The following is a 14,656-nucleotide window of genomic DNA, read 5'->3' as shown; positions in this document are numbered from 1 at the left end:
TGGGTGCTAAGCACCCTACTATAGGAGGATGAAGAGGTTTACTCCTAGGGACAAACTATCCTAGCTAAGCTCTACCATGACTTGCACATGTATGCATATCAAACACTACAGATTGTGGGACCAAGACTGATACTTCTGATGGTATGGTCATGGGAGCACATTGGAGTCACATGACCTATCACCCAGTGGGAGACTAGGTAGCTTGGCGAGCCATTTTCCTGTAGATACCATCCTCCAATTTGGTATATAGCCATAGAGTCAGTGGGATTTTGGCACCATTGTATAAATGAGATCATTAAGTTTGAGTGGACTCCATATGATGGGGTAGAGCAGTAGGGGACAATGCTAGTAGTAGGCAAAGAGCATGATATAGAGGATGAGATGTACCTCCCTTACACACAAACTGATGACTAGATCATTGGTCATTCCATACACATTATTATGCGCTACATGCATTTGAGGGTGCAGTGATAGTTTGGGCAGATTCAAGATGCGGTACCTGATAGATTCTTATATCATGTTGTCTCTTGGGAGTATGACTACTTATGGGGTCATGGGACTATGCTACAATTAGCATGGAGCTCATGGTTATTGATGCATCTAGTACCCTGGGTACATGGTTAGGATCAAGGGGATGTAGGCATGATAGCTACATATGCACATTGGTGGGCCACTCATCAGCCCATGAGACTAATAGTGCCTAGGGCACCACCACCAACAGAGCAGGAACAACAAGAGGGGGATGGAGTAGGGGATGGTGGGTAGGGAATCATGATGCCACCACCACCATAGGGGGCATAGGAGGGACCACTAGGGCACAGATTCTAAGTGAGGAGAAGGACAGGGCCAGTGCTAGTATAGGTACTAATAGAGGCACCAACACAGGCACTAGGATAGGGGCCATAGGTACAGGTACAAGTACTAGGAGGTGGATAGAGATAGGGGCTAGTAGAGGACCTAAATATGGTGAGGGATAAGTGGGATAATCTCCATGCAGAGGTAGCTCAGTTATAGGGGGTAGCATAGGTGTAACAAGCACAAGTGGACAACCTAAAGTAGGCCATGGCAGCCATACATGTAGAGTTGTAGGTGCAGAGGGCCAGAGGAGATAGTGCACAAGAGGCCTTAGTGGCCCTACAAGCATAGGTAGATGCTGGGAAGTTTGCAAGTATAGAGATTCATGCAAATGTAGAGGAGCTAGCAGAGCTAGAGAGACTCCAAGGGGAGGTGGCCGCATTATGGTCCAAGAGAGCCACCCATCAAGCATAGCTGGATAGACACCGTAGGCAGAGAGACATAGTGAGACATGTGCTACAGCCTAGGGCAGCCATCATAGTCATGCAGGAGGCCATCTTAGGGAGCCGAGTGGAGGCACGAACCATACGAGAGGCAGCCTATTATAGGTTGCTATATCATGAGCCATGTCTATCGATCACCTATAGTCAGATTTTGAGAGGGGGGCCAGCTCATGGATCTTAGGGGGTAGAGCCAAATCAAAGTATTTCATAGGATAGAAGAGACCTTCATGAGGGGGTGATATAGGAGGGGCTGAGCCCTCATAGCTAGCGGCTTGATTTTGTATAGTGATCAATTTTTTGACAGATATGTGCAAATGCAATGATTTTTTGATGATGCATTTGTACTAAATGATAGTATATGATTTGTATACGGATTGTACAGACATTATTTTTTGATATATACATGACATGATTCGATGACCTTATGTGTATATGGATTATGTGATGCATATGATATCTATGATGTGGATACTAATGCTTGTGATGAAAGATGTGTCTAATGTGATGTTTCCTATGTTTTATATGTATATGATGCCTAACATGTGGATGATCCAGGTTTGTTGGCGATTATGAGATGTATGCATTGCTTTATTTTACATGTATGGATGCATTTATAAGATGTTTTATGGTGTATATGCCTCTAGATGTGATGACTAAATTGGATACATGTAACTAATGAACCAGTGATGCAACCTAATAAAATGAACAAAATCCCTAATGAACACTAATGAATGCAACCTAAAATGGAAATGTAAAATGCATGAACCTAATGAATAATGATCTATCAAAACTTGTCACTCATAGAAACCAAGTAGCATAGCATAGGAGGGAGGGGAAATAAATAGAACCCTTGTCTCAAGCATGAATTGAATGAAGACCTTAGCTACATGAAACTTAACTACATGATATTAAGAGATTCAATTGTGTTTATATGAAAGAGCACACCTTAAGTTGATTTTGCAAATGAGTTTATGCATTATATGCTATAGAAGCATAAATGACATGACTCTTTCGCATTGATTAGAGACTTTAGAACAATGGGTGTAGTTTACATAGTCATGATGGACCAAATGTCATATATGCACTGGAGAGGTCTAGGTACACCCAAAATATTATTAAGGATCTTTGGTGGAACATGTACTAACTTGTTTCCCCCAATGTGCAATGCATTAACATAACTTGAAACTAACACATAGGTAGTAAAGCCTCAAAAATAGATCATACCACAAACAACACATGTAGTCAATGAGAGTAATTCAGGTATGACAAAAATATGGAAGATCATGATGCACCATAAATGACTTCCACTAACACACAAAATGAAATCAACCAAAAAGAGGCTTTATGAGCAAGTAGTCATTCAGTCCACAATTCTTGCTAAGAACCTTAGGTCTAGAAGTGAATGTCATAATGTCACCTATAGGAAGGATTCATCCTATGAAAGTGTGTTTTATGTGATGTCAAGTATAGTAAATTGTTTGTTCAGTTTGGCAAATGCTGTGAAAAGAACAAGTTTCTTGAATCATTAAGTCACAAATGGTGAGTTTGTTCAAATCTTGTGTGGTCATTGTTGTGAAAAAGATTAGCATGATGGGATTGGAACAAACACTTGATGAAGAATTGCCTTACGGACCAAAGGTCTTTCAAAAGATGGAGGTGAAATGAAGCCTTGTAGACAAAAGGTCTTTTATTGGATGCATGAAAAGAAAAAAGCTAGATAAGACTTTGCACAAGGGAAATGGAATGAAGGGAATCAAGCTTTATAGATAATGGATCAAAATTCTTTTTTCAGGAACTTTTTCTTCTTTTTCAGTTTTTCCTCAGGAACATTTTATGATTTTTTTTTTAAATTTTTTTTTATTTTTTTGGATTTTTGTAGGACTATAAACACTATAGAGGAATGAAAAAAGCTCAAGCATAGAACCACTTGAGATGCTAAATATTTACAGGCTCAAGGAATGGATCTCCCTCTAGAGTAGCAATTTGATAAGCTCCAGAACCATATTTGGCTATGATGATAAATGAACCTAGCCAATTTGCCTCAAATTTTCCTTTCTTTTCATGGTTCTGGAGGTTCCTCATATTATACTGCAAAACTAAGTCACCCACTTCAAACTCTCATGGCTTGAATTTTTTATGATACTGAAGCTGAAGGTGATTTTGATATATGTGGAGGTGGTTTAGAGCATTGAGGCATCTCTCATCAAGGAGTTGCAGCTCTTGCATGTGAGCAACTATATATTCTTCTTTGAACAATAGATTCTTGAGAGAGATTGTAATGGAAGAGAGCTCAATTTCAATGGGTAAGACAAACTCGAAACCATAAATAAGGGAAAATGGAGTGGCTCCTATCGGGGTACGAATGGAGGTATAGTAGGCCCAAAGGGAAAGAGCAAGATGGAGGTGCCAATCATTGCTAGCTACATCAACAATTTTCTTTAGGATTTTCAAAATGGTTTTATTAGTAGCTTTAGCTTCGCCATTGCCTTGGGGGTAGTATTTGGTGGAAAAATGTTGGGTGATTTTGAATTTCTTACATAATGTGGCTACTTCCTAATTTTTGAAAGGGGTTCCATTATCAGTTATGATATCTTGAGGTATGCCAAAATGACAAATAATGTAGTTCAAGATGAACTTCAAAATCTATTTTCTGGTGATGTAAGTTAATAGAATATCCTCGACCCACTTTGTGAAGTACTCAGTGGTGGTAATAATTTACTTGTGGCCATTTGAGGAATTTGGGTATACTTGACCAACAAGATTGAATCCCTAGTGGGAAAAGGGCCATGGAGTGATGGTGGGCTGGAGGTCTTTGGTTTGAGCATGTATCAAATTGCCATGCTACTGACAAGAAACACATCTTTTCACAAAATGATATGCATCTACTTCCATAGTGGGACAATAATAACCTTCCCTAAGAATTTTTTCTACTAACATAAGGCCACTAGAGTGGGCACCAAAAATCCCTTGGTGAACCTCTTCTAATGTCATTCTGGCTTCTTCTAAATTGAGACATCGGAGGAGGGTTCCATCAATATGTTTTTAAAAAGGTGTGTCACCTAGGATGGTATATCGGGCTGTGCAATGGATGAAGGTTTTGCTCTGATTTGGGGTAAGGGCTTTGGGAATGGTTTTGTGATGTAAATAGGAAAATATGTCAGCATACCATGGAGATTCAAGACCAACAATCTCACACACCAACTCTGAATTAGTTTTCTCATAAGCAGGAGTAAAAAGATTTTCAACAAGAAACTCACATTTAGGACTATATTCTGGCATGGCAATCATGGAGGCAATAGTAGCCATGGCATCTGCTGCTTTGTTATTAGCCCTTGGGATCTGTTGAAAAACCAATTCTATGAAATGTTGTTTAAGATCCTCAACTATCCTCTGGTATGGTAACAACTTCTCATCCTTTGTATGGCATTCATCTATAACTTGTTTAATGACCAATTGTGAGTCTCCAAAGACAAGAAGGGTTTTGATATTCCATATGATAGCTTGATGCAACCTTGTGACTAATCCTTCATACTCAACTATATTGTTTGTGCAAGGGAATGATATCTTATAAGACTTAGGAATGGGATCTCCTTGTGGTGTCATAAACAAAACTGCTACCCCTAATCCCTTTTGTGTGAATGAACCATCAAAAAATAGTTTCCATGGTGTAGTGAGGGTAACAGACATAATGGTGTCATCTGGAAAATCTACTACTATGGGATGGTCTCCTAGAAGAGGAGCTTTAGCAAGTTGATCTATAATTACTTGTCCCTTAATGGCTTTGCATTCTTTATAAACAATGTCAAACTCAGTCAAAATGTTGAACAATGGTTGAGGGGAGATGGTAACCCAAATCTCCTCCTTCAGTTTCCAAAGGTATAAAGCTCTTTGGGGCTTAGCCAAGACTGACAATATTTTTCTTCTAAGAGAGGTGTCTTTCGATTCACCTCCTACTATTTATACTTCACCAGAACATTGGAGTTGAGGTCATCCCAAGGGGTGATGAAATCTCCAAGCAGGCCTCCTAAAAAAAGAAAAACAAGACCACCTATTTCTTGTGCACCCGAGATCACTCAAAGGCACGAGGGGAGAGAATACATAAGTGGATTTGGGGTTTAAAAGACACATGTTCTTTCCCAATGAAGCTTTAAGTTTTCTATCTACTTGAAGACACTCATGATTAAAACATGCAAGGTTCTTTCCAACTTGAAATGTCGCCAATGTAAATAAAAGCATAGATTCATCAACAAAAAGGTAAATCAAGCATGCGTAAATGAACTGCTAAAAATGAAAAATGCTGAAAATAAAATCAATTTCCTTTATGGCATTCAAGAGTGTGTGACTTCATTTTAAGCATCAAATCCAAATGTGTTCTAGCATAGGCATACATGTCAATTTTAATCTCCAATTCTAAATGTTCTCTAGCCTAGGCATACATGCCCATTATCCTTTAAAACATTTAAGAGGGTATGAATTCTTTTTTAAGCACCAATTTCAAATTTTTTTCTACCCTAAACATTCATGTCAATTTTAAGTACCAAGTCCAAATATTTGCTACCCTAAACATTCATGTCAATTTTAAGCACCTAATCAAAACGTTTGCTACCCTAAACATTCATGTCAATTTTAAGCACCAAGTCCAAATGTTTGCTATGCTAAACATTCATTCATTCAAATGTGATTGATTGAGCCATACAAGTTCATTAGCCCTTAAGTTTAAAGTGATAAGAATCACTAAAAACTTTCATAGAGATGAAAATCACTATTATTATTATTTTTTAAGTCTTCAAGCTTAATTCCCTACATAAAAACTATTAGTAAAAATCTGTAAGTCACCAGTTAACAAAAATAATTCAAAAAACTTATGCAACTCTATCTATAGGTGCAGATGAAAAAATGCAGGCGCAAATGATAGTCGATGCAAATGTTGAACTACGTAAATGCCAAAATGTGCAGACAGTGATCAACACAGATAACAAAGGACAAGTATGTATGGTTTTGAGGTGATGTGACATTGTGTCAAATGCAGATGACAAAGTAAACTATAGAGACATCAAAAGTCGAGGACAACAAAGGATAGGTTGCAGATGATGGTTTATGATATGCAGACGACATAATAGTTTTTCATAGATGACAAAAAGATAACCTAGACATTAGAATGGAAAACTACATAGATGCTAAAACATATTTTTCGGTGATGAAACAAGTGGTTTTAGTTAGAGGGCAGAGATTCTAGTTATCACAGATGTCAATCTATGAAGATGTTGATCTGCAAAGATAACAAGTAGAGATGATGCTGCAACTAGCATGGATGACAATGCAATATTTTTGTGACTAAATAAGGTTTGCTTGCAAATTTTTGCGATGAAATTAGGGATGTGGGTCCCACTAGGTGTGCCAAAATGTATGTTAAAAAAAGTGACCTGTAGGGAGCATGAATCAATAGGAAAACATTAGTTCAAATAAAAATATGCATCAAGTATTCACCAAATGAAATAATAAATTAACTAATATTTGCTTGAGTTTTGTAACTCAAAGCAGCCAATCAAGCCAAATCCTCAAGAAACCTCTATAGCTCAACAAAGACACCCATGAGAGGTCTTGTTGGTGTGTTAAGATTGGAGGAATGTTTGGTGTTCTCTCCCAAACACAACAATATATTGAATCTCTTGATGATGGATATGAAAATGTGAGGAATGCAACCATGAACCTATGCTATATGAATATGAAGAACACCTCAAACAATGGCTATGGAGAAAGCCATGCTTGGAGACATTCAAAGATGAAGATATGAAATGCAACAAAGTAATATAAACCATGATGCAAGCTGAACTAAGATGCAAATAAAATGGAGATGAGAAATGCAAGCCATAAATCTACTCTAACAATGCAAATGAACTCTAAATCAGCTACCAAAAGTTAGTATGCAACCTTAAAATCACTATGCAAGCTCTAAACTCAAACTAATATGAAAGCTCAAATCTCAAGCCAACATGATAAAAATGCAATAATGAGAGGTGAAAATGCTTGAGACAAGGTCTCTATTTATAGGCTTGAGGGAGGGTTTGGTGAGGTGGCATCTATGTCGGTGCCATATAAGGTGACATGCAAGCTATGCAAGTGGTCAAATATTCAAAATTTTCTCACACATGTGTGAGCAAACTTGAGAGCAAGAGTGAGAGATAAGATTGCAAGAGGAGTGTGGAAGCATGCCTTCTCACACATGTGTGAGCACACACTTAGGCTAATGAGAGAGATTAGGAAAGTGATTAAGGAAAATTAAGTGGGATTAAATAAGGAAGTAAGCTTAAGAGGATGAAAATGATGTGTGTAGGCTAGGTTTTAGGCTAGGCTTAAGATTAAATTAAATAGGATTTAATTTAATCATAGATTTAGAAGAATTAATGGGATATGGGGATTTAAACAAATAAGATTTATTTTAAAAAGGGGATTATGGAGGATCATGTGTTAAATAAATTTAACACATTAAGGCTGAAAGTATTTAAATTAAATTTAAATACTTTAGGAGAGTGAACTTATTTAATTTAATTAAATAAGTAGAAGAATATGAAAAATATAATTAATTGATAAATAATTAATTATAATGTCAAAGGCAATATTAAATAAATTAATATAGTCTTTTGGGATGATTTTAAGCATCTACATCAGTTACTATTTTTTGAGTGGCTAGCTAGCTACTTTGGTGTGGGATTTTTGTAATATATAATGTTCTTATATAAGTACATGCCATTTTTTGTAAACATTTTCTATTGTAAAATATTAGTGAGAAACATTTATAATGTCCATTTTTGGGACTAAAGAATATAACTATTAAAATTGCAAAGCTTCCACGTTGTTGTAATGTAGATTATGATGTTCATTTTCTTTATTGGATGCACTTGCCAAACATGTTCTAGCTCACCTAGGAAAAGAGGTTAAAATTTCTTGCCAACTTTTTGAAGGGCCCTTCTTTTTCCACAATATATTACATTGTGTATACTCACTATCCCCAAGAGGTTGTACAAATACAATAGTGGGATAGTGAGTTACACCATTATTAATACAAATTCTTGAAAATAAGACAACAGACTGGTGAAAGGAGAAATGTTTTTAAAAATATGAAAAGAAAGAAAATAAAACCAAACTTCCTAAAACAAAATTATTCTAAACAACCCAATCTACCATGGAAACTAGTATAGTCTACAAAACAAATGTCAAAAATGCCTTAAAACTCAAAAACTTAGTAATTTTGCCTTCAAATATCATGTTATAAGATGCTGACTATACACAATGATATTAACTTCTCTCATTTTAGTGTTTGGAAAGTATTTATATGTCCTCCTAGGTCTTTTCCCTTCATCATTATAGTTTGCATCAACCTCCTTCAAGTTTTAAAAGGAAAATTCACAATTTCTTGCAAAATTGCAATATAACAACTTCTGCAATTTTTCTTGCTTGCTCTTCTTAACACTTCTAACTTGTTATTTAGTATATCCCTTAGCAGTTCCATGCTAGGGACCCTTCCCTAAGCTAATGAATGATCCCTTAGGTTACTCATTTTCCTATGGCAAGGTATGCCTTGATTTTTAGGCCAAAATAGTGACTCTTATAAGGACATTAAATGACATCCAATACCCTAACTACCACACCTAGGTCCAATGACCCTTATTCTACTTACAAGGCTCACTTAGAGAATAAAACCAAAAAAATGAAAAGGTGAGGGCCCTATGATTCAAGGTGCCCCTGCACCACTCTCTCTCTCTCTCTCTCCATCTCTCTCTATTCAATCTAATAAACCAACTGGATCTGCTCTACATTTTAATGTCTCAAGTATTGCCTCATGGTCTAACTCGCAAACTTTCCAAAGAGTCTTATTATGTTTTTTTCTACCATATTTTATCAAGTGGACATTTGATGTGACAACAAGGTTTGAATAATAAAGAATCTTCCTCTTTGTTTGCCAATCCTTGAATAACCACAAGTTAGGGTTCTTCATAGAATATCGTCTAAGCCATGTGCTAGTTACAACCATCACATCAATATGGTACTCTAAACCTTCACCATCTATAACTGAGTGATCCAATTTTTTTTTGGCTTGGACACAATGACACAAATAATAATCTGTCCCTTCTTCATTGTCTTCAATTGCAATAATAGAAAAAACATGGCCTGTAGTAATAAATATATAAAATGTAGTCATTAATTTAGAAAATACTTAGGTTAAAGTTATAAAGTTACATATTGAAATTACAAAGATATATATATATATATATATATATATATATATATATATATATATATATATATATATATATATATATATATATATATATATATATATATATATTACTAGGTTGCACTAGATCAAAAAAGCAGTCAAAGTCAATGGACAAATCCATCTCTACCATTTCCAATGCTTATGGGTGACGATAGGTGTCAATTGGGTCCAAAACTCATATATCCCATTTGTCCACCTATTTCGTCGACTCACACTCATCCCAATTTTTCTCTACACATGATGGAAAATAGCATGCCATTTTTCATGGGTGGATATTCCATGAACCTGCATTAGAGCTTCTAAAAGAGTGCAACTCATTTGATCCTATTAGTGTGCAACAATCCTCATACGATGCAATGTTAGTATTATCTATCAACCAAAAAAATATATGAACTGTAGACTCACCTTCCTTACCCGGACCCATTGTAGTGTTACACCACTAGACGATGGATTTTTCATCTATCAATATTGCTCCATCTTTGTACTTTAGTTCTTCACGAGCTAAGGCTCTTTTGATGCATGTGCCTGCACCATTGTGCTATCCCTTTCCATGACCAACCTTTATGAAATTCCACATATATTAAATTCTAGACAACCTGTGAATCCTACTCAACCAATAGAACATTCGTGCATTCTTGAATTGAGATGCGTAATTTTCTAACTAGATAATGTGCTAACAATACGGTATGCTCATGTTAGCTAAATCTCCATTAAATAGTTGAAAACAACCATGTACAAACTCTATATAATGTTATTAATCATTGCTGATGTAACAATGGTACTCCCTCAAAATCTTCCTATCATCCTTTGTACTTGTTGGTGAATGCATGAATGTTATGTGAACAAATATGGAAACCTATTGAGAAGTATAATACTTTTCTTGCACCTCATTTTGTGGTTGTAGTGTGTAGTTCTCTATGAAGTCTACAACTAAAAAAAATGGTATCTAGTGGAAACATATCCTTGCACAACTTGAATTGCAAATTTAGCCATCGAGCTCTATGTGTATGCCTTGCATACTCGTAAATAATTTTTTCATAAAAAGTCTTCATGAACTCATACACTTGAATCTTTTCAATGACTAAATCACATCTTTTACCCTATTTTCCATCTTTTACAACATATGTCACTATCTTATATTTTTTGTAATCTACTATTTTATTTTCAATTACATGTGTATTATCCATATGTTCACAAGTTGATAAAAGTTGCAAAGAACCACAAAACAAGCATGTACCATCCAAGCATGATGTTTTGTAAAATTATTGTTCGTCCCCTATTTCACATAAAATGTTGGATATGAATTCCCTTGAAGATCTAGGTGGCTCATTCATGTCATAATCTTGCAAAACAAACTTAGAATGCAAAAACACACATATATGCCTAAAAACATCAAAATGGTTAGAAAATTCAATATGTATCCTAAAACAACAAGTTGTGCACAAGTGATTTATCTTCACATAAAAAGGTTTACCCATCTCAAAAAATCTTTAACTTATTTGAATTTGAGGATACATACCAATAAATTTTGTAAAAAAATGTGTCTGTGTTGAGTCCAAAAAATGTTTTGCATGTGGGTCATGATTTTGGCTACCAATCCTCCTTACAAAATATCTTTGATTAAGGGAAACACGTGTGTTATTTATCCAAAAATCTTCGAACAATGATTTCAAAGCTTCACTAATGTCTTTATCCTTTCATGATAGTCTACTGCTAAATGTCCATAACTCATTTTTTGTTTGGTCCTCCAATCTCTCATGCCTTAGCATGGCTCTCCTTAGAGTATCTCTACCAATTTTCAATGTTTTTCTTGTCTTTCTCATGAGTCAAGATTTCTTCATTGGGGTAGTTACTATTGTTGATGTAAGTACTAGTCTTGTGATATTACTATCTTTGGTGCATGATTTAGAACTCACTTTGTCATAAGTACTCATTAGATTCTTTACAACACTTTTTTCATTTGCATCATCCATCATTATTAGCTCAAGAATATTCATGATAGGCCTAAATTTTAAATGCTTCATCATTTCAACAAATAATTGGCATTGACCTATAATATTTAATTCTTCAAAGAATAATCTCCACATATGATTAACTTTTCTTTAATAAGTACGCTTACTAATCTTGTTAGACATTGATTTCAAAATGTCAATATCAATATCAATAAAATACTTTGGTCTTATAAAATGAATTCTAGGTGTTATAATCTCTTCCATTCCCTCAATATTTTGAACATCAACATAAGGTTGAGTGTTTTGCATACCTTGAACTGAAGATGATGTTCCTTGGCAATAAGGTGCAAAAGATGGAATATCACCTACTTGATATATTGATCTTGTTCCTTTAACATGACATGATGGAGTGTGTACATTGTTAGATGTACATATTAGCCTCTCTTCAACATGAGATAATGATACAATTTCAACATTAAAAGATGGTGTTTCTTCACAATTCAATTGTCTTCTTGAGCATAACAATCTCATTCATTCTCTTTGTCTTTCCAAGTCTTCCTCTTTGTTTCTTTGTATCGATGGTTCTTATTCCTCTTCGAGAGACAATTCTTCATTATTGCTTTGCAATTTTCTTTATTCATATAGTAGTTTCATTTTATCTCTTTTAATTGCCAAATCTCTCTCCCTCTCTTTCATTGTTTGAGTTTTTGGTTTCTTCCTTGGCATGATGATGATTTCTATATGTCAAATTATTAAAACATCTGAATTACTTACAATTTGTAAATTACAAATCATTCAAATACATATACAAATTACAATTATTTCAATGAATACACAATATATATTAAAAAACTTGTGAAACTATAATCAAATTTGTCTCTATATAATAACAAAGAATATTTAAAAAGGACTTCACTAACCTTTTCTATAGAAAGAATATTCAAAATGCCTTCCAATAATGTATCCAATGATTGAATTTGGTGTTTGCTAGCTTTAAATAGAATGAAAGAATATTCAAAAAGCCTTCAAATAGTGTATCCAATGATTGAATATAGTGTTTTCTAACTTCCAACAACATGAAACTCATGTTTTCTATTAGTACAACAGAATACAAAATATACAAAAAATAGAATATCGATTAGTAGGGACCCAAACTTTCATTATGACCATTCTTTGGTGTCTTCATATAGTTCATACGCACTATAGCATGTATGCACTATAAAGTGTGTGTGCACTATAGTGTGTATACACTATGTGAAAATAATGTTTCCCTATTTGATGTAGAGTATGCAGCAAAAGTACCAAACTACCCTTCCAACTTTGATCAGCACCTTAACTTGCTTCCAACCTCCAAATAACAACTAGGCCTTCTTCCAAGGTTAGTAACTGACCCAAATGGGTTTCTAACATAGGTAGACTCTACCTCCAAGTGCACTCCACTTCACAAGCCCAACCCTCAAACCTAGGGTTCACAAACAACTTGGGACAATCACACCTATTAGGGACTCCCTAACACCAAATAGGCCTAAAATGGAAAATGCTTCTTAGATTGGGTTAGAACTCCATTCCCCTGAAATAAATGGTTCTTACTAACTCAAAACAATAAGAAAACCCCCACTTTGAAGTTTCTCAACACCCAACACTGAAAATTACACAAATTGTTGCCAGCACTTTTATTAGGACAATTCGTAGTTTCAATGGTCAAACTCCCAAAAAATAAAAAGGACCATCCAATTTTTTCACATCACTAAAAACACTTCAACTACTCCTATGAGATTCCAAAAGATCAATTACCAACTCTGCGCCAACATCAAGTTATGCTTGCTTTGTGTCACAGTCCTAAATGGCCAGTTTAGGCTGGGTTACAAGGAAAACATAAATAAATGGGTTCATAGACTTGGTTCAACCCCTTGGATCTCTTATAAACCTTTTATTTTTCCTTATACACCCTTTACCTAGGTCAAATCAATCAACTTGGGAGCCTGATCCTTCATTTTCCTTCAAAACTAGACTAGACAAAAAATTATGTTCAGCCTAGGGCTTGGTGGTAAGAATAGGTGCCCAACTCCTACAGACCCGAAACACTACCATATTAAATTCACCTATCCTAAATTGAATTACACAAAGTGGCATTGAAATCCCATAGTGGATTTACAAGTTAGGAGGCCATCTTGTTGAAACCCTCAAATGTACAGCAATTTCAGACCTACCTCTGCTAAAACTGGTATAACTTTTAGCATAGAATAGATAAAAACTTCAAACCAATTTCATTAGAACACTGAATAAATCCTCTTTCCAAACATATAATATTTTTACAACTACCAATCCATATAGGCTGTATAGAATTGAAAAAATAGAGAAAAATGTAGAATTTTTGAGTTTTATTCACTAAATGTTGTCCACCCATCCATACAATGGCCTTCCCTACATGTGGAGACCTTAAATAAGTGCCTTCCAATAGTTATAACTTCCATTTGGATTTTTGGAAGACCATACAACTTCCTTTTTTAATTTTGACAACAAATTTGCAAAAAATTCTCTTTAGCAACTTTTTGCATTTTGCAACTTTCTTGCACCTTTGCACTTTTTTACACCCCTTCAATTCAAAGGTGTCCTAATGACTCAAATCCACCTAAAAAATCCTAAAAATAGTAAAATACTGAAGAACACATAAATAATGACTCCTTGGTTACAAATGGTCACTTGGCTTATAACCACACCAATGTGCCATTGTACTTTACAAGTGAGTCTTCATTACAAATATGGACCAAACTTCATTCCTAACAACTCTAATGTACTAAAAACTTTGAATTCATGCCTGAGAGCCTTAGGTTCCCTACACCACTATCTCACCATCCCCCATTCCCTACTCTCTCTCTCTCTCTCTCTCTCTCTCTACCACCCCCTACTCTCACACACAAACACTCTCTCTCCCATCACCTACTCTCTCTCTTACACACACTCCCATCACCCCCTCTCTCTCCCCCTCTCCCTCTCCCACTCCTAGCTCTCCCACTGCCTACTCTCTCTCCCATCCCCTACTCTCTCTCTTTTACACACACTCCCATCCCCCCTCTCCTCTCTTTCTCTCTCTATCTCTCACTCTTGCTCTCCCACTCCCTCTCCCA

The sequence above is a fragment of the Cupressus sempervirens genome, chromosome 10, assembly GCF_028749045.1.
Source record: "Cupressus sempervirens isolate cs-2001-9-10 chromosome 10, ASM2874904v1, whole genome shotgun sequence".
NCBI classification, from domain to species: Eukaryota; Viridiplantae; Streptophyta; class Pinopsida; order Cupressales; family Cupressaceae; genus Cupressus; species Cupressus sempervirens.
This window is presented reverse-complemented; position numbering follows the sequence as displayed.